At 55.4% G+C, this 26,529-nt stretch overlaps 1 protein-coding gene across 14 annotated transcripts in view; it reads left to right on the top strand.

Annotated features, from left to right (window-relative positions):
* MEF2D (myocyte enhancer factor 2D) overlaps window positions 1–26,529 on the top strand; it is a 100,849-nt gene that overhangs the window by 20,516 nt on the left and 53,804 nt on the right. For 8 of the 14 annotated variants that reach the window (XM_027667781.1, XM_027667780.1, XM_027667779.1 and 5 more), the window contains exon 2: window positions 22,803–22,871. The exons of 3 other annotated variants lie outside the window; for them this stretch is intronic. The gene's annotated coding sequence lies outside the window, so the exon portion shown is untranslated. Of the gene's footprint in view, window positions 1–9,245; window positions 9,509–22,802; window positions 22,872–25,766; window positions 25,845–26,063; window positions 26,296–26,529 lie in introns of those variants that run through there. 3 more of the 14 variants (XM_027667788.1, XM_027667787.1, XM_027667783.1) reach the window with 3 other exon arrangements.

The following is a 26,529-nucleotide window of genomic DNA, read 5'->3' as shown; positions in this document are numbered from 1 at the left end:
TTAATTGGGTTTAATTCCCCCCTCCTCACTGCTGTGGGGCTCTTGGCAGTGCTTGGGAAGTGTAACTGCAGAGCTGGAAAGGGCTGTTGCTATTTCGTGCTGTCCCCGAGCGGGCAGGGCGGGGGCATGGACGGTGCTGGAGTCACCCGGGGTGGATTTTTCCCAGGCTGCCAAGTGAAACAAGTGGGGTCTGAGTCTCATTTAATGCTGCAGCCCTTTATTGCGAATCTGGCAACGTAAAGGAGCCTAAATATGGTCATAAACCACATCCACTTCAAGGTCCCTCCGTGCTGCCAGGGCAGCCTCACAGCGGCTTTGTGCGAGAGAGAACAAAGCCAAAAGTGTCGGACGAAAAGTACGGGAGTGGGACCCAGCTGCTGCGGTGCTGGCGCGTGCCGGGAGCCGGTGCTGGCAGCTGTCTGGCAGGGAGGTGTCAATGCTGGTGCAGGCCCTGGCTCATGGAGAGAGGACGAACATGAGGATGGGGGGAGATGCTGTCTGGCTCATCCTGAAGGAACAGGAGAGCTTGGATGAGGTGTGGAGGGCTCAGTATGGGCTCTTTCACTGGGACCCTGAGCGAGTCATTTAAATCTAAAAAAGCGTCTGTGGTGAGGGGCAGAAATTGCTTTTCCCTCTTCTTTCCAAGCCAGAGTTCTTCCCAGGGTCGGGTTGGCGTCGCTTGGAGCATGCTGGGAGGGACCTGCCACTGGGTACTGTGTGGTGTCCCTCCTGTGTCATGGATCACAGGGCCATGGCTGTTTTGGGAACAGAGGGGACAGAGGGGAGGGATGTGGGTTGCTGGCATCAACTCCACTTTGCTGAACCACTGCTGCCCCACTGAGTGCCCCCAATAGCCCAGTGCTGGTGACCTGCCATGCGGAGCCGTGGTGGTGTGAGCCAGCCTGGAAGGTGATGCCTGAGGCTTGGGAAGTGAGCAGACACATCCCATTTAAATCCCGTTAATACCTGGGAGTGCACATGGAGGTGGCCCAAGCCACGGTGAGCTGCATGGGCAGTGGTGGGGCTGCCGTGCTGATGCCGTGTCTGTGCCGTGCCGGACTTCCCCATCTGCAACCAGAGCTAAAAATATCCCCCTGCCTCGCCCCGCCGCCGTCCCATCTGTTCGGAGGGCAAACTCCTCGGGCCAGGGACTCTTTCTTATTTTCATCACTATTTTGGCAGTTCCTGGAGGCTGAGCCGTCCCAAGTTCAGAGGTGACTCTATTGCAGATGACAGTCCTGCCCCCGGGAAGGTTCGGCTCTGCCGCTGAGCCTGACGCGGTGAGCAGAAAGCAAGTGAGTCAGAGGAGGAGGAGGAGGAAGGCTGGGGGGGCACGGAAACCTGTGGCCATGCCAGTGCCACGGGGCAGGCACCGGGTGCCCCTGGCCACACTGGCCCTCCCTGTGCTGGCAGGACTGTGGGTTGCATCACCCCCTGCCTCCTTCCCCCCCGCTGGTGTCTGAGACTTCACCACCTGATGCACCTCTCAGGGGTTTGGTTTTGTTTTTTCTTTTCCTTTCTTCCTCTAATTAGGGAAGCTTTCAATGAAGAGCTGAAATTTGTTAATCACTTTTTTTGATCAGAGCTCAGGCAGCGCTGAAGACCTCTAGGTTTTTCCCTCTGCCTGTGTGAGCAGCAGTTTGCTTTTGCTTTCAAGATGGATCTTGCCGTCTGCCTGCCAGCAGCTCTGCCTCCCCGGATCTGTCGGTTTGCATCTCGCACTCCACTTTGCTTTGCTTGTGGTTCTTCTTTAATTTTTCCTTTCCCCTCACTCTTAGTGTCTCCTTGCTGTAGGTCCTCACCACTTACAAAACAGACAAGAGGCTGCATCCTTTAAAAAATTGTTAAAAAAGTGCCCACTTGGAGCAAGGGTTTGTTAAATATGCAGGAAATCAATTTGGGGTGATTTATTTTGCGAGGGATAGGCTGTACGTTTGCTTTCTCTTAAATGGGGGCTAAAAAGATGAGGAAGCAGAACCACTGAACTGCACAGGGAGAGTTTTTTGGGGAAACTCATCCTGTTTTTGTGTGGGTCATGCCGAGGCTGGGGGTGTGCAGCAGCTGCTCCCTGATTCCCTTGCTGCTTTCCTGAGCTGTAGGTGAGCCCTGTATAAAAGGGGGTGATGAGATGAGGTGTGTGCAGTGGTTGTGGGGCTCCTTGCTGCCACCTTCCTTGTCACCTGGAGGGGCCTGGTCGCAGTGAGATGTCCCGGTTGTCGTTGAGTGCTGGGATGCCAAAGCAGCTGCCGGGGCCTGTTCCTGATGCCGAGTGCTGTTGTGGCACCCAGTGGGACTTGAAACAGCTTCGTGCCACTCTGGTCCCAAGGGGAGTGGGCACGCAGTGCTGCTGCTCCCTGGCTACCAAAAGCGAAGCCTGAATTGGTGGGAGCGGTGCTGGGCGGGTGTCTTGGTGCATGCAGTGAGGACAAGGTGGAAGGGCGGGGTGATGCCTGTGCCGGGATGTGTCAGGCTCCTGCCTCCACCCACTGTGGTGTCCCATCCCCAAGCAGCCAGACCAGACTGTGCCAGGGCCGTGCATTTCACTCCGTGCCGAGCAGGACATGTATGATTTCCCAACATGCAATTAGCCGTTGGTTTTCCTGGAGGCGGCACACGGCTGTGCCCGTGGCTGCTCGTGGAGAGGGTCGGCAGCACCCACGGCCCTGACCATCCTCTCTTTAATTGATCAGTGCTAACTGGAGTCCAGAGCGGGGGAGCTGAGTCCCTGCCATCTGTGCTTGCTGTGCCCTGGCACCCAGGTCCTGCCGGCATGGTAGCTCAAGGTCAAAGCCGTGCACGGTGGCTTTGGGCTGCTGCCGGGCATGAGCCGGCACAGGGTGAAAGAACTCCCCCCTCCTGTCCTGAGTCAGTGGTGTTTGGGGTTGGAAAGGGGGTAATTAAGTGACCTATTTCTGGGCAGGGAGGAAGGGAAGGAGGAGGAATCGTTTTTCTTTCCAGAGCTTCAAACAGCTTCCAGCAAGCGTCCGGCACAAACCCAAAACCGCTTCCAAGAGGAGGTGCCTCAGTCGCCCCCCAACTGGGGGGCTTGGGGCACGGGTGGGGGGCTGTAGGCTGTGGGGAAGGGTGACCTCCCACTGCAGCACTGCTGCCTCATCGGCCTTTTTTTTTTTGGAAGGAGACAGGGCAAATCCATGGCTCCTGAATTTTTTTTCCTCCCAGCCCCAAAAAATAGTAATGAGATTTGGGAGGCAGCCTGTGGGGTCCCCGACCTGAGCCCACCCCAGGGCTGCCAAGGGATCATCTTAGAATTCCCAGTAGGATTCCTCCTCCTCATCCTTCTCCTGCAATATGGGGGATTATCAGCAGGAGGTGGATCCTGCAGCCCTGGGGGTGCTGGGACTGTCGGCAGGGGGGTTCCTGCTCCGGAGGATGCGGTGAAGCTTTGGGTGGAAGGTGCTATTGATGGATATAAGCAGTGCTTATAAATAGCCCTGCTTGAAAGTTTTCATCTTCCGTTTTAAATGGAAGTGCCTTTTGGAACAAAGTGACTTTCCTCCATCCTTTTGGAAAGCATCTTTCTTTTTTTCTCTTATTTTGAAGATGAAATTTTTCTTTTTACTTTTAAATGTTTTCCTTTCCAATTATTGGAAGACTTCAGGGAAAAATTGCTAGGCACCATATTCAGGAACACATCCCATGTTGTGCACGTGGAAAAAATATGTGGGGTCAGATTAGTTTGGTTTGATTTTCCTTAGAAAAGAAATTGAGAATGGAAAATGTTCAAGGCGTCAGTGACACTTTTCTGTTAAAGCTGACAAGATTTGAGGGGCTGAAAAAATGGAGTTTGCTTAAAACCTGCTGCATCAAGTGTAAGAAAAAAACCCTTTAAATAAATTAAATAAATTGGATGAAGAACTTTAGTGAAAAACTGGCAACATTTCTGGGCTTTTGTCTGGAATTTTTCAGTTGTAAAACCTGAAATCCTCCCCCACCCCAAGCAGTAACCTTGAGACACAGCGCCGGAGCAGGAGTTTCCACTGACAGGGAAGAAAAAAATTAAAATAAAGAATGTAGACAAATTATTTTGACCAACCAGCCTTTTTTTTTTGTTGCAAGGGCAGTCACTGAGACCAGCCCGCCCCAGGGCCAAGGTGGTCAGTCCTGGGACCAGCAGATAAACCAGCGTCATGCAGGGCTGGGGCAGGGAGTGGCTGGGATTGGGCTCCAGGCACAGGTGCTCCTGGTCTGTGGTGGCATCTGTGGGAGAGGACCTTCTGCAAGCTTGGGACTGCCAAGAAATGCATGTTTTTCACCAGTCTTGGATGGTCCGGAGGCAGAGAGGGGTCATGTGTTTGTGTAACCATAGGCTGAGCTGTCGGTGTGTTGTCTAAATATTCTGATAAATGTCCCCATGGAGCTGGTACCCACAGGCTTCCCACTGCCATGAGAGCAAGCTCCCAGGCTTGGGAGGAACAGCCTGTCTGGTCTGAATGCCAGTGGTGTCCATCCCTGGGCTGTGGTGTCCTGTGGCAAATGTGGCACCTCCTCCGAGAGGGGACCCCGGTGCTGCTCGGGTGGACAATGAGTGGTAGATTGGAGTGGCTGAAGACCCCAGAGCTTGTTAAAATCCTGGCATTGCCGGAACCTGGCTCTGCCACCAGCACCCTCTCCCTGCTGGGCACTGTGGGGGGAATTTTTGCCCTTTAAAATTCCACTGCAGGGAGCTCTGGCTTTGGCTCTACCATGAACATGGAGCCTTGGCCTGTGGCACTCGGACCAGTTCAGAATTTGCTGGAAAAACCATGGGGGAAAGCAAATCATTTGTGTGTGTCACTGAGCATTTCCTTCGGCACTGGCATCACCAGGGAGGTCATGGTAGAGGCGAGGTTATAACCTTACCTTCAGGCATGGTTATTACAGATTCATGGAATGGTTTGGGTTGGAAGGGACTTAAAGATCATTTCACTCCAACCCTTGGGTTTATCCCAGGGGGTAAACCACATTTTCCCTGGATATGTGTCTCTGCCCTTAGGAAAGCCCTCTGATAACAGCAAATTTATTTCAATAACTGGGACAGGGTGGAAGGGTTGGGTGGAGGCAGAGCTTGCTTGGACGTGGGCTTGGGGCAGTTTTCCATCTGGTATTCCGGTGAGGAGCAGCACTTGGGATCACATGGACAGTGTGCGCATGCCAGGCTCTCCTTCAAGAGCATGGACCAGTGTGGGGGCTCCCAGGAAGGGCTCGAGGCTGTGAGTTGGGATGTAGCCAGAGTCAGGCCTTATCTCCAGCCTCATTTCTTGGGTGATGCTTTCCCAGAGAGCTCCATGCACTGCTGGACATCTCACTTTGTGTGACTTGGGAGGACTCGATGCCTCGTCTCCAGGGTTTTAAGCACAGGGGTCAATCATGGATCCATCCTCAACCTTCCCTGACTCGGCATGGCCGTCCTTCCCACGCACCGGCAATGAGCTGCCAGGAAAACTAGCACCTCTCGGCTCGCTCATTCAAAAATATCCCCGGCCCCGCGCGGATGCCGCTGCCAAGATGGGGAGCGGAGCCGGCGCTACCTCTTTGCAGAAATCTGTCGCCTCGCTCGGCGGTGGGGAGGCTGGGAGGGAGGCTGGGAGGGAGGCTGGGAGGGAGGCTGGGAGCCGTGGAGAACCGAGCCCCAGCGCTTTCTAAAATAGAAGCAGAACAAATGGTTGGAGCAGGATGCTGGTGGCAAAGGCAGCCAGGGCTCTTCCCACGGCAGCTGGTGGCTGCTTCTTGCTCCTCCATCAATCTTCTCCCCAGAGCTGGCGTTTCCTTGTGGGGGGAGAGGCAAGCATCTGGCTCTTGAGGCGGCCTGGGGCACAACGGTGGTTTTTGGGGTTCAGTGTGACCTCCTGGGTTTTTGGAACGGTTGAGCTTTGAGTGAGCTGTGAGGATGGTGGGCAGGAGGGGGTTTGGTCGGCGTGTGCCACAGCAGCGTGCACCAGTGTGAGATAAGGAGGAGATGAGTTGGGTGGTGCCAGTTGCTGAAGGGACTTTGTCCCAAAACAATGACACAGGTGCCAGGTTGAGCTGTGGGTTGAGCTGTGGGCACGGCGTGGGCAGCGGGTACTGACCTGGTGTGTCAGAGGGCTGAGCACGGCTCTGTGCCTTCCGCCTGCTCCCACAGGAGGGGCGGGGGGTCCTGGCGGGGTGAGTTCCTGGTTGCTCCTGGGGTCCCCAGTTGTTTTTGGAGCTGCATTTGGGCCACCCTCTCCCTCCTCCAAGAGACTGCTGCTGGGGAAGGGCCAAGGGCTGGGTTCCTCACTGCCCTGCTCCCCTTCAGACGCTGCTCCTGAGGGGACGAAGCTGCCCGTCCTTGCTCCGGCCACTGGCACCCAGGAGAGGAAATGGTGAGCCCAGGTCTCGTCACAAATCGAGAGAGTTTGGAAAAAATCTGTTAATTGCCCTCAGGTCTTTGAGCTTTAGGGCCAGACGTGTGTGTGTGTTAGTGAGGAAGACTTCACGCCTGGCTTTGCACCAGAGAGGGTTGCTCCAGCTGGACGAAGTGGAAGTGGGAAGGTCGGGAAGATGATTCCCATAAGGGAAGATGTTTTTGCCTTGTCCTTTCCAGGGAAGAGAACCAGCCACAGCGAGCTCAGCATCAGCTGGGGTGACCTTGAGCTCAGCATCAGCTGGGGTGACCTTGAGCGCCTTTGCTTGGTGAGGGAGGCTGCTTTGCATGGCCTGTCCCCACCAAGCATCGGGGTCTTTTTGTTATGCAAATACATCTTTGGTTTTAGCTTCACAGAGATAAATACCTTTGAGGCTAAATCTGGAGCTTGGGGCACTGCTGAAAGCGCCCTGATGGCCCAAGGGCTGACAGGTCGGATGCTGAAGGTGGTGGTTTGGTGGTTTGGCTTTGCTTTGGGCATGGAAACAAAATGCTCTCTCTGTTTTTCTGCCTGGAGTTATACAAGATTTTTTTGCTGCGAGGAGCATTGCAAGCCCTGGTGGGGCGTCCTTGGCACCCACTGCCCCATGCCTGGATTTCCTACTTTGCAATGATGTGCTGTGGGTTTTTTTAAGCATTTAGAGCTCAGGAGAGCCTTTTGCCCCAGCATCACATCTCCCTCTGAGGACCCCCAATGAGCTGTTCCCAGGCACTGTGGCTCCAGTGCAGGACCGATGGTGATGTCTCCATTCCCCCTGGTGCTGACCACCTGGGTTTTGCTGTTGAGGTCTTTCTCCCACCCCTCAGAGCGAGGCTGAGGGGTGCAGGCTGCACGGCCGGATCAGTGCCGGACGCTGTGCCGGGTGCCGCGCACCGGACCGGAGCCTTTTTCTCACCTCCCTGCTCGTGCGTGGGCGAGCGTGGTGTGGGCCTGGCGTTCCCTGGGGCTCTCTGGCTTCCTTTGGGACCCCGTGAGCCCCTGGCAGCCTGTCTCCCTCGTGATGAGGGGGGTCACAGGCCGTTAGGCTGGGTTTGGGCAGAGGTGTTTGTGTGCAATCTTATTTTTATTTATGAGTCTCTCGGAAATTTTTCGTCACAGCGGGTGCCGGTTCAGTGCCCGACGATGGGGCGAAAAGGGGTGCGAGGAGGATGGAAACATGGCTAAAACTGGTTTAGCTTCTGCTCATGCAATTTTGCTGTTTCTGTGCTGTAGGAGAGCTTGAGGCTGCTGGGATTTGGGGGGGCTGAAGCCCTCGGGTTAACAATCCATCCCTCCAATGGGGTCACGGGTCACCTACAAGCCTGAAAACCCGTAGACATCAACCCAGGGGCTCTTTGGGCTGAACCATGATAGTGTGACACTAAGAGCACCCAGAGGTGTCTCATGACCTTGCAAAAACACAGGGCAGTGGTAGTTTTTTTTCTAATTGGGAACTGGACAGGAACTCAGGGTCTCCCACATCCTGCTGCTGATGGGATGCCACTGGGACCTGCCATGGGCAGAGCAGGGCAGAAAGGAAAGGTGGTGGGGAATAACGGTAGAAAGGGGAGGGCAGCTCTTTTGGAGCTGCTTCTTTGCAAAGTAGGTTGGTTTTGGCCCCGTCCAGGTGCTGAGCCATGGTGGGCAAGGCTAAAGCCACCCCAAAATAGGGGTTTCCTCCACGGGTTTGCCTCGAGTTCCGCAAGGTCTGCTGCATCTCCCAAAGCCCTGCAGGGTCTGTAACATCCATGTCCAGGGAAGCTGCTGCCCAAACAGTGCCCCAAAGTGGGTACTCTGGCCGGGGGACAGGAGCAAATCCACATTCCAGGGAAGAGAAGGCTCCAGGGAGACCTTGGAACTCTTTCTGGTGCCTAAAGGGGCTCCAAGAGAGCTGGAGAGGGACTTTGGACAAGGGTCTAGAGTGACAGGACAAGGGGGAACGGCTTCCCACTGCCAGAGGGCAGGGTTAGATGGCATATTGGGACGGAATTCTTGGCTGTGAGGGTGGTGAGGCCCTGGTCCAGGTTGCTCAGAGAAGCTGTGGCTGCCCCATCCCTGGAAGTGTTCAAGTGTTGGACAGAGCTTGGAGCAACCTGGTCTAGCGGAAGGTGTGTCTGTCCATGGCAGGGGGGTGGAGTGAGATGGGCTTTATGGTACCTTCTAACCCAAACCATCCCATGATTCCCTGAATCCCTCCAGCTACAACACAGCCCTGCTCCTCCAGCCTCTGCTGCTCAAGTCAAGGTGCTGCCTTGGTTCTTTCTTTTTTTTTTTTTAATTCTTTTTCCCTAAATGTGTTACCAGTGCAGCTCGTCCATATTTCCACCACCTTCTCCCTCCTGTTCTCGTGCTGAAGTCTATAATGCTGAAATTATAGCATCCCCCTCGTCACCATGGCAACGAGCAGGGATGTATTTAAAAAAAAAAAAAGGACCAGAAGCCCTCCAAGGATTATGACTTCAGTGAGGGATCAGGCTGGAGGGGAATCTGGGTCATGGCTGGAGCAGACTTTTCTTCCAGCCTGTCTTCAGTAATTCCCCTCACAGCGCCTGGGGCCGCGTCAGGGCAGGGCAGAGCTGCCGCTGCCACCCATGGGTGCCCCTGGGGGGTCCAGCTGCCCCAGGAGGTGCTTCCCTCCCTCTGTATGAGATCACTCATCACCCGTGTACACCCTGGGAAAGAGCATCCTCTGCAAGCTCAGTATTCCCACCCAAAATCCAGGCATTTTAACCAAAAGTCTTTTTGATTCCCAAGCGTGCGGTGCCTGCAGGAGTGCCAGAGCGTTGCTCCCCCACCCCGCTTTGTGCAGTGCAAGTTTTCTCTCTCATCCCCCAAAATAAACAGGACTTTTTTTTTTTATACAATTTTTTTTCTCCTCTTCTTCTTTTTATTTTTTTCCTCCCTTTTTCCACACCCCCAGAGCCGCTGTTGCTGGTGGCAGAGAGCCCAGACTCTGTAGGAACTCAGAAATGCTGCAGATCCAAGCCCCGGCTGCCCTCTCCGTTTTGCAATCCTTTGGAGTGGAGTTGGGGGGAGAGAGAAGGAATAAAATGGGAGGGGATTTTTTTTTTCTTTATTAGAGATTTATAGACTTTCCCACCAGTAGGGACAAGGAGCTGGAGCTGAGCGGCCAATTTCCTACAGTAAGTTTCCAACACTGCTCCTCTCTGGCCTCTGTGAAACCCTCTGCAGCCTCGCCTACGGTGGGTTGGGTTGGTTGAATTTTTGGAAAACCACTGGAGATGCTGGCGGGGGGGGTTGGCAGGGCGAGGGCTGCTGGCGCGGAGGGTTGGAGTTTGTCTCCGTGGGCTGGCACCTCCCACGGGTTAGGTGATGCTAAGGGCCAGGAAAAATCAGCTCAGGTGGGTTTTCTGAGATGTTAAAGCCTTTTTTCTACCTATTTTTTGGTTGCATGTGAACCCTTCAGCTTGGGCTTCCTGGTGGTGTCACAACAGCCACTGGCAGCTGCCAGTCCCCCCGGCTTTCCGGACGAGGTGCTGCTGGGGCACCTTCCCCATCATCCTCATCCCCTTCAGCCATTCGGCCTCTTGAGGTTTGTGGTCCATTTATTTTAAGGTAATTGCAGTGTCCGAGTGCTGGAGTGGCTGGTCAGTACCACGCGGCCGGACAAGGGAGGGGTTTGTTGGCCAGCGTATTTTAAGCAGTTGGTTTCTTACAGACGAGAGCCTGGCAAGCTCCTCGTGCTGGTGTGGAGGAGCTCGGCTGATGCCGTGGTGCCTTCTGTTCCCACATGGGCCACTTTACCTGTGGGTAAAGTGCGAGGGTTCGGCTCCTGGCTCCGCTCTGCACCTTTGTGCAGGATCTGCCCCCCCTCCAGTGCTCCACTGGGGGAAAAAATCCTCCCTTGAGCTGTGCCTGTATGAGATCTGAGTGCTGGCAGCTCTGCTCCCAGTGTCCAGTGATTAATGGGATTAAATTGGTGCCCCTAGTGAGGGTTTTTTTTATGTTGTATCTGGTTTTCTCAAGACTTTTTAAGCAGCGGGAGGCCAGGGCCATGTCGCACTGAGATCTGATTAGATAAGGGAGAGCTGCCTGTGAACAAAATTCCTACCGGATAATTATTTATACCTCCATGTGCGTCACTAATAAACATCTGGATCTGCTCCAAACATCTTCATTTGATTTGTTTTGTAGTTTCTCAACAGGGATGTTTCTCAGCTCCCCACCTCCCTCTCATCACGTGGCTTTTGAGGACTTGGCTGAAATGAGGGGTGGGCTTTGAGCGGTTGCCCCACTGCCCGTGAGATAAACCCATCCCCCAGTGCCAGCCTTGCTCTCCCATTCCTTTCTCTGCTGGGGTGTTGCTACTTTTGGTTTAGTGAATTCCCACTCCTGGATTCCTGTGATAGGGTGACAGTCACATTGCCCTTTCTTGGGAGGAGAAAATTTGTGGTGTTGGTGGTTGCAGAAGACAATACGAGTGGCCAAAACAACCCAAAAAGCAACCCCAGATGTGTTGCTTTCTATTTTAAACATTCTCCTTTGATTTGGGGGCGAACCAGACTCCTGACCTTTCGGAGCGCGTGGGGCTGGCAGTCACGCCGAGCTCTCCGAGGCCAGGGCTGACTTCTTGCTCTGTTTGTGTAGAGCCAAGAAATTACTATTAATAACTTTCCCTGAATGAGAGTTGAGTACCTGCTTCCCTGGGGCTCCTTGGAAGGCTCTGGCTCCGGCGGATAACATCAACAGTCATTATGAACAGGACCGAGAGCATCGCGCAGCTGGGATGCAGATGGGGAGGGACTGGTGTGGGAAGGGAGAGATGAAGAAAGCCTCTGGCTCGCTGTGAAGTGCCTTGGGCAGGGCTTGCAGGCGCCACGAGCCATTTTAGCCATTTTTTGTGTGTTCCTCCATACTTTTTGCAACCCCAGCCCCTCTTTGCATGAATGCAATGGAAAAACCATCCCAAGTTGCTGGAGCTGGCAGTGAATGCCAGCTCTGTCCATGTTGGCTGTAATCCGGGTCTCACCTCTGCTGGGCTCTCAGGAAAAAAAAATTAAATAAATAAGAAAGTTTCAGTGCTGCACCCAGCTTTAATCTCTTTAAACTGTATTTCGCTAATCCTTCATTAGGATCTCATTGTGAGCTTGTTATCCCGTTAGGGCTGAGCCGTGCGCGGCGGCGCCTGCGGAGCCGAGCGGGAAGGGGCTGTGTCGGCCCTGCCATGGCCACGTGCTCTGCTGGGATGTGCTGGCAGAGCTGGGCGAAGTGGGCTCTGCCCGTGGGGATGGGTCCTGCCTCTCTGTCCCACTGCTGCAGAGGAGTGGGTGCTGGGCAGGTGCCAGCAGTCCCAGGGTCTTTGCTGTGGACTGTGGGGATGCCATTTCTGTTCATCTTCCCCTCCATCCCTGGATGTCCCCATCTGGGGTGTCGGAGCTGGGGATGGGGGTGTCACATAAAAAGTGCTGGTTTGGTTGCACCAAGGCTTGGTTGGCCTCAGGAGAGTTTCTGGGAGCCCCCACTGTGAGGGGCCAGGTGCCAAGGGTGAGGTTTCAGCTGGGATTATGTGGGGAGCTGGTGGGAGGTGACTCCGAGGGGCTCGCCAGGAGCCAGGTGAGCTCAGCACATGCTGAACCCCCTTCCCACTGCCACTGGAGCCTTAAAAAAGGGCATCGTTTGGCCCCAGCGTGCATGGGCAGATTCCTTCCCTTAGTGAGCGGCTGCCTTCCCGCTGGGAGGCTGAGCTGGTTCCCTGCTCCGTGCCACCGGCTCCCCCGTCCCGGCCTGGCACAGCCACACTCCCCCTCCACAGCACCCAGCCCTGACACCCCCCCAGACACAGGGACCTTCTTGGGGCGACTGGCAATGGCAACAGCTCTGCAGCACCCAGGGGGCTGGGATACCTGCAAGCCGTGTTTCTGGAAGTTTTTGAAGGAGGAGAGCAGCCTCGCATGAGGCTAAAGCTGGAGAAATGGGAAGTCCATCCCTCCGGATAATAGAGCAGGGCTGAGCCTCGCAGGCTGCGATCGGCGAGAGCAGGAGATGGTCTGCAGAGCCTGTGCAGAAAGCAAAACAAAACCCGCACACCCACACATTCCCACATGCGCAGGCACACACGGCAGTGAGCAGGCAGGGAGGGGATCTGCCAGCAGCCGGAGTTGAGACTCGATTTGATTTGGTGGAAAATGAAAACCATTGCGGCAAGCAAGAGAGTTCCTGGCTTTTCTTTTTCCTCCCTCAAGAAAATAATAGGTGGGATTTTTACCTTACCTGGGTTTTGTTTTGTGCAGCAACGTGGCTCAGAAGAGGAGACCATGGCTAAATGAGTTGCTGCCTGTTTTGTGCTTTTCTGCCCAGTCTCCTCCGTGCTGGAAGGTCTCGTGGGCATGTGTGTCTCCGTGTCCTTGTCCACTCCTGCAGCGAGTTGGGGGAGGGAGGTGGCTCCTGTGACATTGCCCAGCAAGCGACAATGAACTTGGCTCTAAGCCTGCACGTGGCTTTGCCTGAGAGCCTTGGCTGGCATTTAAATTGATGCACATTTATTTGCCTCCAGGTTGGGGAGCGTCTCTGCAGGTTGAGCTTTTGGGCAGTGCCAGGGCATGAGGGCATGGTAGGGGCTTGTGGCATCGCTCAGCTATAGGAGATGGGGTCTCCATAGGGAACCCAAACTCAGATTCCCGACATAGCATTGAGCAACACTGCTTCTTGCCATGTTTATTCTGGCAGCCGGGGCAGTGCTGTGCTGGCACTTGACCTGTGCTGGGGCAGCGTTGGTCCCACTCCCTGTGAGGGGCTTCTCTTCTACACCAGAGCACATAGGAATTGGGGAGTGTTGTGAGCTGAGATTTATGTTGGCTTTTATCCTCCCAGAAAAGAGGGATAGTGATGCCCAGGAGCACCTATCCCTGGCCTTCTTTCTCCTTCCCTGGGTTTCACAGCCCTTTGGGGTGCTCCTGCTGTGGGCTTGGCTGGGGCTGTGACGCCCCACTCCCTGCTGCTGGGAAGGTAGAGCTTTTACAAACCCTCTCTCCCCTTTTCCTGTGCCTATAATTAGCCCTGGCTCCCCGCCACCATATACTGTACGATCCTGGAAAGAGGTCATGGCTTTGCTGAAATTCTTGGGAACAGAGCTGCCTTTGCAGCTGGGAAAGCAGTGCAATTTCCAAGCAGATAAGAAATAGGGCAAATGCAACTCTGTTCCCTGCTGTAACTTATGGGCTCTGGGGATGGCATCCGATGGCCTCCTCCCTGCTTTGGTTCTCCACGTGCTTGGGGGAATGGATGAGTCCGTCTGGGTTGGCGAAGAGGTTCCAACCAGCTCCTGACTCTGGTGTGCTGCTGGACACTGCCCCGGTGGCGGGGAGTGAGGAGACTTCCGTCTTCTCCTGGACTGCTGGGTCTGGTTTTCCCCTTCTGCTGGATCCTGTCAAGGTCTTACCCTGGACTGGAGAAGGAAACAAACCCATTCTTGGGTGTTTGTGGTTCTTTCCACTTTTAAAGCTTCCCATTTTTATGAATTTCCTGGGAGCAGGACTCCCTTTGCAGCAGGAAAAGCATCATCTTGATGACCTTAAAGGTCTCTTCCAACTGAAATGATTCTATAATTCTGTGATTCCATGACCTCTGGGCAGATGACGAATAGGACTCAGCTTTTTTCCCAAGAAGGGGCAAAGCCCACGGGAACTGAGAGGTCTGCAGGGGCTGGGGAGGGTTTTCCTGCCTCTGAACCCTCCTGTGTAAACCAGTGAAAAACTCAAAGTGAAAAGAATATTTTGAAAAGAGAAAACTCCCCTTTTCAGGAAATGTAGACAAAAACACAGCAAAATCCCCTGTTCAGAAGTTTCCCAAAGCTCTGCTATTGTTTCTCTGCCTCTCTACTGTCATTCTGAGAAAAAGCCAGGATAAATCCACCCAAAAAGGACAGGAATGGAGAGAGAGGGCTCGAGTTGCCATCCCAGCTGGGACTCTGCAAGTGCTGTATCCCCCCAGCAGCATCCCAGTGCTGAGCTGATCGTCCCTTTCCAAAGGAGAGATTAGCTAAAAAATCACGAGATTAAAAAGCAAAACACTTTCCATTTGTTGTAATTGGCTCCTGGGCCAGCGAGCTGCTTCTCTTCCCTTCCTTCCCTTTTACATCCAAGCACTCTGATTTTTGCTTTAGCTGACAGGACTGAGGGGTTCTGAGGGAAAGAAGCATTGAGGATGCTGAGGTCTGTGAGGCCACTGCAGGGTCCCCTTTGGCAGCACCAAGAGTTTTTCTGGGGATTGCAAAACTTGATAAACCCTTTTTTATTTTTTTTTTGCATTTGCTGGTGCCAGCGTGTTCAAACTGGGGATTGCATTTGGGATTTGGGATTTTTGCAAGGGTCATTGGTGTAGATCCATTAGAGGCAGGTGATGCTTGTACCGGCAACGGATGTTTCGTTGCCCCCCAGGCGACTGAGTCGTTTGAGGAGCACAGGGCAGTTTCCTATGGATTCATGCTGTTCAGTTGACTGATTAACCAAATTACACAGAAATCTTCTTTTGTCACTGTAGGTGCCTATACACCCTCTTCTGCTCCCCCTCGCAGTGGCGTACGTGGGGGGCGGTGTAGGAGTTGCTGACGATGGCACCGAATGTGCAAGTGTTTCTCTGCACCTCACTGGGGAGAAATATTTTAATCTTTTTTTTTTCTTTTCTGTCTTTTTTAATAAAAAAATAGTGGATCTGAAGTTTGAGGAGTAGGTGCCCACTCCACAGAGATTCACTGAGGATACGAGGGGGTCTGGGGCTTGAACCAGGAGATTTGGGTAACCCCAAGGATGATTTTTAGTCTCTGGCTTGGAGTTTTCCCCTGCTGGGTTTTTGGAGGTGGCTGGGTGGCAGAGTCTCACTCCATCAGGATGTGACTCCCACTTTTCTCGATGCAACCCCCGCTTTGCAGCTGGTGAGGAGCCGTGCTCAGCTGCTGGACTCAAAGAGTTTGCACGAGGGGTCAGGGTGTGCACATCGGCTCAGGAATGAACCTCCTTTATGCTTCCCAGGACTGAGCAGCCCCGGCTCTGGCTCAGGTCACACCTGTGCCAGGTGGTTTTCCAGCCCCTCTCCGGGGTTGTATCTGGTGGGTGCTGGGGTCTATGGCTGCCACTGGTGGGCTGGGTGCTGGAGCTAGGCCAGGAGGTGTTGTTGAAGGGCGCTGGGGCCTGGAAGGTGGCAGCAGCCCTGGCTGTGGCCGAGTCTGCTCAGGGCACACCAGAAGGGCTGTAGCACAACCCAGAATTAAGTGTGAGTCTCCCAGGCGCCGGTGTTTGACCACGGAGCCACATCCCCTCTGCACAAGGAGCTCCCTTTTCTTTCTTGTTTGCGAGTCTCCTTACAAGCAGGTTTAAAAAAAGCTCTCGTCTTCCAACAAGAGCCACAGAGCTGGGTTGGGATCTGTCCCCATTCCCAGGGTGGGAGATGGCAGTGAGGGGCAGGGGGAGATTTGCCTTATCCCCCTTCCTTGTGCGTGCCCACCTCCTCCCTCTGCCTTTGCAATGGTGTTGGCCCAGGGTCAGTCCGCCCTGGGAAAGCTCTGTGCCACCCCAGCACATCACCCAATTGCAGCTGAGAGGTGACTTAGGACCTGCCACCATCTGTCAGAGCAGGGAGATGGATGGGCTGGAGGTTTTGGACGTGGCAATGGTGTTTGTTTGGTTTCCATGGGGAGAGGCCGGGCCCAGTGGCCGGTGGCAGCCCGAGCTGCCCGGGGTTTCTGTGGCGATGAAGAACATCCCGGGGTTGGTGGCTGCTGACTCAGGTGACAGCAGAGCAGGGCCACGAGGGGTCAGGGCTTTGCTGTTAACGATGAAGGTTGTCTCCCATCCTCCCTCCTGCCTGGCTCCAGCGCCACACCTCACCCAGTGGCCCTGGAGTTTGGACTTGCCTCACTGAGCCAGAGCCGGGGCTGGGGCTGAGTTGGTCTCGATGCCGGCGGGTGCAGGGACACCCAGAGCGGTCGGGTTCCCATGTTCTGGGAGGGGACAAGTGCTCCATCCACCTGGGTGAACTCCCTTGGGGTCCTTGGGTACCTGCCCACGGGGTGTATTTCCTGAAGAGGCGGTGAGGGGAGCTGGCACCTGTTTGCCCCGTGTACTTCACCCGTGCTGGGCACACACACAGCAACTCCTGTTGCCTTCCATGAGCCGTTCACATGGATCCACGTCAGCGCTGCAAACGCATGAGCCCTGCCTGACGTGAGGCCATGCTGGTGGCCAGGCTGGTGCCAATGCGTGCCTGGCACACCAGGACGGAGTCATGGATGGGGTTCCTTCCAGCATCCGCTGCCTGGTCCTTGCTTCTGCCAGGGCCCCCTTGGACCTGCCTTTCTCCGGGGGCAGTGGAGGCTCTCTATGTGTGTGTTGAAGAACCAAACTCAGCGTTGATTTTCCTCCGGCTCCACTCGTGCCATCCGTGGGTGGTTGCGTTGGTCTGGTTGTGGAGCATCAGTGATGAGTTGCTGTTTTACCTGTGTGTTTGTGCAGGTGGGGTTTGCATCTCCCCCGTGCCTTGCGTGGAGTTTACACTGATGTAAAGCAACTGCAGAGCAGTGACAGAGGATCCGTCCCCCCACACGACATAAGGGGGAGCTTGGCCTGACAGATGAGTGAGAATCGGATCCGTGGCCTCTGGGGAGAAGCAGCAGAGGACAGGAGGGGTTAGTGGGGAGTCAGGAAGGCTTGGAGGAGTCTGGGGGGCAAAACAACTGATGGTGCTGTCTCTGCTTTACCTCTGCCTGGAAATGCCAACAGGAGCTGGAATTAGAAATCCAGAGTGGCTGTCAATGCTGCTGTGAAATCTCCTGCATCCCTGGAACAGCACCGGGGCCTTTCACATGGTGCCCTGGCAAGTACGGAGGGCAGTACTGCAGCCCCTCTTGGGACCTCCGGGAAGGTTTTGCACATGCACCATCCAGGCTGCCATGAAGTTAAATTAGATAATTGGATAAAATTAGTTCAGGAAAGTGAGCAGTGGCTGCTCTGATCAAATGTGGCAGCAGCCATTTGGATGCAGATCTGGACCTGGACCCGGACCCGGTGCCCAGCACAGAGTTGCTGCCTCTCTCGGGGAAGGTGCTGGTGCCCTCGGGCCCCGGGGCTGGTGCCAGCAGGTGGCAATGTGGTCTGAAGCATTGTCATTGTCACCAGGGCAAGGGCAAGCACTGGGTGCTTGGCATATGGGACACCCACATATTGGAATCCCTGTGCTTTCATGGGAGTCCTGGTGATGTTCTTGGCTGTTTTGGAGTTGGTTTTGGGGTCTTCCTGGTGCTGGTGGGTGAGCAGGATGGGACAAGGAGGGAGCCAAGGGGATTGCTCAGGGGGAGGTGACTGGGGGTAGGGCTGGGGGATGCTTGTGTGTCAAGGTCTGCTGTTACCTTCCCCTCTCCGTGCCTCAGTTTCCCTGCGCTGGAAGGCTCAGGTGGTGCTGCTGGTGGTGAGACCACCCCGTGTGGGCAGCTGTGGTCCTGCTGACCAGCTCCTGCCCAATGTGCAGGGCTTGTGGAGTGGAGACATGCCAACTGGAGTCTGCCCAGGTGTGGGCACCCACGTGCCCTGGGGTGCTTCTGCTCCCATCAGATGTGCTGGGTGCAAGGAGATGGGTGGCCCAGCTGTGCAGAGAGGGCAGAAGCAGGGTGGGTGCTGTGAGCCAGAGGAGACTCCTGTCTGTCTGTCATCTTCTGCTTCCCCTGGTCCCCCCAGCACCCCTTGGTCACCAGTGTGACGGTGCGTGGCCATGCTCCGAAAGCCATGCCAGTCCCCAGCCCTCCTGCGCCTCCGGCCGCCCCCGCGTCCAATACAGCTGGAGGTTTCAGTTCTGCATCTCCACTGCCCAAGGGGAACTCAGCCAGCGAGAGCGAAACTCGGTGGCTCCAACGGTTGCACATGCTCACCGCCCCCCCCCCCCCCCCCCCCCCCCCCCCCCCCCCGTCCCGGCCCGGGCCTGCGGCCCCGGCGCCACCCCCGCGGCGACAGCTGGTGCCCGCTCCGCCCCTGTTACCTTCCCTGGAGCACAGCTCAGCAGGGACGGAGCGGTCACCCAACTCCCCTCCCCAAATCCAGGGACTCGATTTGGGCAGGGAGCCCGTGCTAGGACTCTGTGGGGCAAAACCTCTGCAAGGTTACCTGGAGGAGCAGGGAAATGCCCCTCCACGATTCTCACCCTGCCTTGAGCTGGGGACACCTTCACCTCATCCCTGTGCAGGTTTGAAGGAGCTCCAGTGGTGGTGGTTGCATTCTGGGTGGTGTGAATGTGCCCTCAGCACAGCTGGCTTGTGCCATCACTCTTGAGCCGTTGCTCACCCCTGTGCTGTCATACCAGGCAGCCGAGCATCTCGTGCCACTGGAGGTGGGTTTCTCCCTCCTGGCTTGACACGCTGCCCTCCTGTCCCCCTTTCCACAGCCCCTGGTGCTGTGCTGCTGTGATGGAGCCGCGGTTCCTTGCTGCATTTAACCACCAGCCTGTCCTGCCCAGAGTGGGATCTCTCCCAGTTTGTCCCTTCCCACCTCTTGGTGTCAAGCCAGAGGAAACCCAACTGTAAAAGACTCATCAGGTCTAATTAAGCCCTGGGGATATTCGCAGTGGCTGGTGCAAACCAAAGGCCAGGCCATGGCTGAGATGCTTTAGTTTCATGGGCTGGAGAAGTGGAGAAAATTGGAGAAACATGGAGAAAGTTCTTTTTTTTTATTTTTTATTTTGTCTGCTCCTTGCTGTTGCTGGGACCCTCCCAAGACCAACCCAGCACAGCCTGGGAACTGGGGTCTGGGATCTCCCTGGTTTGGGGTGGGTGTCCATGGACTCCTGGCAGAGGAGCAGCAAGCTGGACTGGGAGCCCGGGGTGGGGAAGTTCAGGTTTGGCATCCAAATGTTTGCAGCCCTGAGCCCATTGCTAAAGGAAACATGAAAAAAGAGGAAGGAGAGATTGCGGTCACTGCTCTTCTCCTCCGCAATCTGCGCCTCCCTCTTGGCCCCTTTGGCTCCGGGGCTGGTTTTTCTGCCCATCCATCTCCCCTTGGCTTTCCTGCCGTGGCAGTGGCCATGGATTGTTTATTTGGGGGTATTACATGTATATATGATGTAGGCAGGAGTTGTATATATTGGGGGTTTATATATATGAGAATAAATATATATTTGGGGGGTTATATAAAGGAGAATATGTATATTTGAGAGGGGCTTATATATGTGGGAATGTATATATTTGGGGAGTTATATATACAAGTGGGAATACATATATTTGGGGGGTTATATATATGGGAGTGTGTATATTTTGGGAGGGTTGTATATAAGGGAATATGCATATATTTTGGTGGCATTATATATATGGGAATATGCCTGTGTTTGGGGGTATTAGTGAAGACTGGCTGTGGCATGGGGGCTGCTGAGCATCAGCTGAGCAGATATCCAGGGAAGTCTCCGGAAGCCATCCCTGCACATCCTCTGGGATCCTTCTGGGCAGGCTGGAGCAGCTCCCAGCATCCACTGCCTTTGCATGGCAGGTTGTGCCAGCCCTACTGCATCAGTTAAAAATGGGGGTCCCAGGAGGTCCCCCCCTGCCCTGAGGAGTTTTGGTTTGTCGCTTGGCGAAACCGAAGCTTTGGTTTTCAAACAGGAACAATGTTATCGCCTGCTCAGCATTTCTGCCCCAAAGCTGGACATAAAGATTGTCTCCTCTTTCCCCTTTTCCTCCCCTCCTCTTTTCACTCAGAAAGGGGAATTCACTTGCTTTTGCCACCTCCATCCCTCCCCTACGTGATTTTTTCCCCTCAGCTTATGAAATAACAGAACATTTTGAAAACACGATACTTTTCCCCTTTCCTGAGCAGCATTTCTTTGTTTATAACAAGAAGGCTTCAAGGGCAGATGTGTGACAGGGGTGAGAGCTGTGGGCTGTGTGGGGGCCGTGGGGGCTGCTGGTGGCCCAGCCCGGCCCAGCCCCAGCCCCTCACCGGGAGCTGGTCTCACAGAGCTGCAGCGGGTGAGACGGTGACCTTCCAAAATACTCCAGAATCCAGAGTTTCTGGGAGCAGTGCTGGGATGGTCATCCACCAGGGCACAGGATGTGCATGGACAGACATGGGGAGATGGCAGTGCTGGCAAGTGGAGGCTTTGATCCTTTGCAGCAAAAAATGCTGCAAAAATGGGGTTTACTGGTGCTGGATGTACCACTGGGTCCAAAGAGCAGTGGCTTCTGCAGCTTGGCTGGGGTGTGAAGCAGCCCTGGAGCTGTGGGTCTGGAGAGGGTTGAGCCTTTGAGCTGGTGTCTGTGTGCACTGAGGGCTCCAGACTGTCACCCCATGCATGCTGTTCATCCCTGTCTTGGGTGACACTGGGGTGTGACCCTGCACTGTGGGCTAAACCCCCTGAGACTGATCCTGGTCCCTCTGGAGTTTCTCACCTTGCCTTGCCCCAGCAAAGGGGGAGCTCGTCTGCCGGAGTGGTCGGCAGAGGCACTGCCATTAGTTGTCATGATCTGGGGACTGTGACATGGCCACAGGCTGCATGGAGTTGGGTGTTGTCCGACAGTTGTTGTCCCAAGAGCCTGGTGGGCTCTGGGAGCTGAGGATGTGGCTGCTGCCAACAACCAACCACGGGCAGTTCTGTCGGTGCGAGGGTCTGTGTGAGCAGTGACTGCGTGGCTGTACCAGCTGTCCTGTGGTACTCTGGGGATCCTGGAGCCCACAGAAACACACGTTCATGGCTTGTCTACTGGTGTCCCCCATGGAGGGGAACAACTCTGTGTACAGATATATGAGGTCTTGCTTGGCCAAGTGTCCCCCATTGCATCCCAGTGAGCTGGCAGAGCTGGCCTCGAGCCCCCCGAGGCAGGTGGGGTTCAGCTGCGCAGAGCAGAGCCAGCCTGGGGCAAACCTCAGCCACATCCTCCACCCAGCCTAGCCCATGGTCCCTGGTCCCCGTGTGGCTCTGCCACCAGCCCCGCAAGGCACTGCTGAGACCAACAAGAGCTGCTTGGACACCGAGGGGGAGCTCAGAAGCCTGTCGAGAGCCCCTTTGCAATAAACACCAGCTTCCCTCATCCTGGCTGGGAGTGGCATTCACAAGGTGGAGCTTCTTCTGTGGGTCCCCTTGTCCCCACGTGGTCAGTCATTCTGTAGAATGCTCTGTTTTATTCAGGGAAATAAAGAGGTGGTTCTGGGCGGCTCAACAGGTTGGTCTGGGCATTGACAGGTGCAAATGGGGCAGGAGCCCCACATCATTGTGCCCACTGCTCCCCCATTGTGGAGGTGACAGTCAGACTCATCTGTTTGTCCTGATGAGAGAAACCTTGCGACTAGTCCATCTGGAGGAGCCCAGATGATGTGGCATGACATTGGATGCTGGAAAGCTGCTTGCACCTCGGCTGTTTTGGGGTGTCCCCTCTGCTTGGCTCCTTGGGAGCAAGGGGTAGGTGCAGCCCCGACTGGAGTCACACGCTCCTTACTCGGGCTTTGTTCAGGCTGAATTTTGTAATGCCAGGAAATGAGCTGGCCGTGGGAGGGGAGGCAGCCGGGGGAGGAAGGCTGGTTTTGTGGTTGGAGCGGAGGATGAGGACGCCGGAAAGCCGAGCACAATTCCTTGCTCTGTTGCAGGCGCTGGGGGTGAGGCTGCAGCTCGGGAGCTGATGGTGTGTTCGGAGAGCGGGCGTTGGGCCTCCGTGCCTTGGTTTCCCTTTTGTTCAGCAACGCTCCTCTTGCAGGAGTGTGCCCTGGGGATGGGCTCTGCACAGGGCAAGGGCTGTCCCATGTCAGATGGTGACGGCCACTGGTAGATGAAATGATGAGACTGGCTGAAGCTGCTGGGCTTTGCCTTGTGGGTCACCTCCTATCTCCCAGTGGCAAGTGGGATGAGTTCAGCAGCCACATTTCCTCCTGGGCCGTGGCAGTTTCTCCTCGTGTGGGCTGTGCTCCCTCTCCAGGAGAGTATCTGAGCAGGCAGGTTGGTGCTTTTCCCTGTGAGATGTGTGTGAGAGTCTTCCCAGAAATCGCCAGTTCACCTAAAACCTTGAGTGACTTGCTGCTGGCCATGCTGCCAGCCTGAACTGTGTCCCTCATTAATGTTAACCTTCGGTTTACCATTTGTTTCATTCCTGAACTCTTTTTAGCTTCTTTCCCCCTGGTCTCTTTATACATGTCTCCCTCACTCCTTTTCCCCCTTTCCTTTCACGGTCCCACAAGTTCCTGTATCCTGTCCCCACCTCGGACACTGGGATGCTCTCCATGCATAGCCTCAGGGCTCCTGGTTCCCTGCAGGCTCCCAGCCAGGTCCCACCCCACCTGTGTGGCCTTAGCAGTGATGCTCAGGTTCAGGGCAGCAAAGGAGGGGACCTGGGGCCAGGACTTCAGCAGGGAGCCCCTCACTGTCCCCTGTGGCTGCCACGCCAGACAGATGGGGTGTGTGGGGAGCCCTGTCCTTGCCTCCATCCCCTCAGATTGATGGCTGCTCGCTTTGTCTTTGCAGTTGGATTGAGGAGTGGTGGCTGCAGCTCATCCCTGGCAGGAGTAGAAGATGCAGGAGGCTGCGTAGCAGGTACAGTGGAAATCCCAGCCTCTGGGCTCCTGCCTTCCCCCTTGGCTTCGCTTGCCAGGGACTGTGTTTCTGCAGGTTGGGGGCAAACAGGGGGTCCCCACAGAGGTCACCCCAGCTGGGTGCAGCTCAGGGGCTCAGAATCCCACAGTGGTGCTGACCAGACCCTGCAGCCCTGCTCTGGTGGCAGGAGGAACAGCAGGTCCTGGTGCTGCAAGGGCACAGGAACATCCTGCCTGGCTGTGCACCCCTCACGTGCTGCTGCACACGGGGGTCCCAGTGAGTGGGATGGGGCAGCAGAGCCCCCAGAGCAGGGCAGGAAGGTGGCACCCAACAGTGAGTGTCACTGCTGTTCTCCAGTGCCCAAGCTCCCCTTTGCTTCCCTGCCTGGCACAGCTCTGCTGAGTCCCAGCCATGGCCCCAGCAGTGATCTGGGACTCTGGGTTTTTTGCAACACATCACCTTGTATCTGTGCAAAGGAGGGTTTTCCTGGCCTGGTTTCTCCCTGTGTGGACGAGACATGTGGCTAAACCTGCTGTTATTTTGTCCCTTGCATTCCTCTGAAATAAGGTGCCCCTGGGAGAGGGCATCATGTCCAGGTTTTTTCCCTTCTCAACCTTCTTGGCCTATTTATTGCTCTTACAGTAAATGTTTGTGTCTCCTGTGTCTGCAGTGAGGTTGTGGTACAGACACCACCGTGGGCCCAGTTTATGAGGGCTCTACAGTTTCATGTAATGCATCTTCTGTACCTGAGAGTGAAATCAATAAAAAGGAAAGATTTTTAAAAATAATCAGCCCCCAGCTCCTGAACGGAGGGAGCTCTGTCACCGCTGCTTAGCGAGCAGTTTTGTGGGGTTGTGATGGCTTTTTAGTGCCGGAGAAGGGGCAGGTAATTTATGTGGAGGCCTGATGCTGGGAGATGGGGACAGCATCGCTGCTTCCTCCGCAAGGTCAGCACCAAGGGCTTCATCTGCTGATAGAAACCAAGAGCAGCTCCCCAGCCTGGCTTGGGGTGAGTGCAGCAGACAGACCTCACTGTATCTCAGTGGTGCTTGGTGTGTGCCAGGGATGGGCTGTGGTGTGCTGGAGGAGAGCAGGGCTGGAGGGCTTGGCCAGGTCTGTCCTGCTGCAGCTCGGCCGAGCACAGTGTTGTGGGAGTGTTCCAGGGGGTGGTACAGGACCATCTCTGGTCCACTCGCTCTGGGAACGTGTTTTAGTGCAGTGAATGACTGCATGGAGCACTGTAGTGATGGGTCTGTCTGCTGTGGGGGGGGTGTGAGGGCAAGACCCTCTTTGGGTCCCAAGTACTGTGGTCCTGGTGCTCTGTGCATGTCCGGATGCTGGTGGGCACTGGCAGGATCTCTCTGTAACTGCGTTCTCCCCCACATCACGGTTTGCTGCTGGAGACAGGATGCTCAGCTCCGCCGGCTCCATCCTGACCAGTGACAATGGCTCCTTATTTTTCAGGCTCACACAAATTCTTGTTTTTTGGGTCGGCAGTGTCCTCCCACGAAGCCCCTTGCTGCCGCCGGCACCGGCACAGAGTTTTGAGGTGGGGAGGAGCAGTTTAGTGATTTCTGCCACTGCAGAACTGCTCGCTCCGAGGAGCAGCACAGCAAGTGGTGTGCTTAGGGAGGAGGATTTCGAAAAGCACCTCCAGGGACTGCTTTGAGACTCGTCCCCTTCGCTCTGTGAGCAACAGGAGCCGAGCAATTAGAGGAGCAATATTGACCCAGCCTGGGAAGCGTGACACGGCTGCACCGGGCGATTTAATCTCAACGAAGCCACGTCCTTGCGTCCTGGACGTGCAGCATCGCTGCCCATGATCAATAGGCATTTTGTCTTTCTGAGGCCAGCCCTGTTTGAGGCACACCAGGAAAACCTTGTTCTGCAGCAGAAAACTCTTCTAGGGCCTGTGACCTTAATTGAATCGACTCTTTTATGTCCTGAAGACAGTCACATCGTCTCACTGCAGCCATGCTCGGTAAATCATGTGTCCGTCCCCGCATGCACACACCCCGGGGTCTGTACCAGCCTTGCTTCTCTGCTGATGAGATTTTGCAGCCCGAGGCTGATTTGCAGCTGCTTGGGAAGAGCCCTTGGGTCACCGGATCTGCTCCTCCACTGTCTGAGGCCTTGCCTGTGTTCTCTTGAAGGTTTAATGGTGGTGGAGACTGGAATTGGCAGCTTCCAGGCTCCAGCCATGCTCAAGGTGCAAGTGTGCCACCTCGCCTGGCACCTGGCTCTTTGCATCTGGTAGGATCTTCCTTCTCTCTCCAGGGAGAGCTCATAAAAGCCAGCTGGTGGGCACACCAAAACCTAAACCCCCACTTCTTGCCCCTTTGGGACGTGGGACCCTGGATTTGGTAAAGCAGTGGGTTCCTGCTGTCCTTGTGGCAGCTGAAATGTAGCCGAGCTGCTGGAGGTCACCTTTCCAGTCCCTGCGGAGCTGGGCGGCCTTTCCTGGTCACGGCTCTGCCCTGCGCTTTGGGTTCTGAGCTCATCCGCTATTTTGCCACTGGCAGGGGAAAAAAAAAATGTCTTCAAAGCCCTTTTCCCTTGGGGAAAAGCCAACTTGGTCAGAAATGTCTGCGCAGAAATGTCATCTAACCCAGCAGCTGGCTCATCCTCCCCGGGGGTCCTACGGCGACCGTCCCTGCGTCCCCATCCCACCGTGTCCCCGGGTTTGGGGTGGTGGAGGAAGCGAGACCAGGGCGCTGTTTTTGGCAAGCTCTGGCCGCTCCCTTCCCCCCACACGCTTCACCACCCCCTCCTGCCTCCGCATCTGCCTCTGCCCTTCAGCCGCCGCCGAGCGCCCCGGTGCCCCCCAGGCAGGGTCTTGAGGGGACTCGTGGGCCGGCCAGTGGCCTCGGCGGCGGTGACGGTGGCTCGGGCACGGCGGCTCCATCCCGTGTGCTTCCTCCCGGCCGCCAGCGCGCAGCAGCCGTGGAGAAGGACGCAGCCACCCTGTCTCCTGTAAGTACCTCTCACTCTTTCCACTGGAGAGTTAAAATTAGCAACTTCTTTTTTTAAAGCAGGCGTCGCTTTAAACCTCGCCAGCCCAACTGGGTTTCCTTTTATTCCCCCCACCCCCCCGCCCCCGGCTCCTTTTCTCTTGATTTTTTTTATTTTGTTGTTATTGTTGAACGTGTGCGTGCACTTTTCTCCCTTTTTATTTCTTCTTTTTTTTCCCTCCTTCGTTTCGTTCCTTCCTTTTTTAAACACGGGTGACGCTGCAGTGTCGGTGCGGAGTTCGGAGCCAAATAAACAGCCCGGCGCACCCCCACCCCGATCGCCTTACAGAGCCTGGGGCAGAGCCCAGCGCCGAATTTAGACCCTTATCTATTGTCAGCCTCCGAGGTCGCCGCTGCTCTGCCAGGGGGGGTTGCCCCGGACCCCCTTGTTGCTTCTGACACAGATCCTCGATGTGAGTTTGCCTCTTGTTCTTTTCCCCTCTCCTTTGTGTTCGTGGTAAAGCACCGAAGTGCCCGTAAATCAAGACCCGTTGCTTTTATCGAGGGCTGCGTGGGCAGGGAAGGAGAGGGGGGGTCTGGGTGATGGGGGGTTCCCCTGCTGGAGAGAGGGGGAAACTGAGGCACGGAGGAGGGGAGACAAGGCTCACCGACGGGGAGTGGGTGAGCCGGGATTTCCTCCTCTTAAA

This window comes from Corapipo altera, unplaced genomic scaffold (assembly GCF_003945725.1).
Source record: "Corapipo altera isolate COAL_440 unplaced genomic scaffold, ASM394572v1 106, whole genome shotgun sequence".
Classification (NCBI taxonomy): domain Eukaryota; kingdom Metazoa; phylum Chordata; class Aves; order Passeriformes; family Pipridae; genus Corapipo; species Corapipo altera.
The sequence above is the reverse complement of the archived record's forward strand: the minus strand, read 5'-3'. Positions and strand labels throughout refer to the sequence as shown.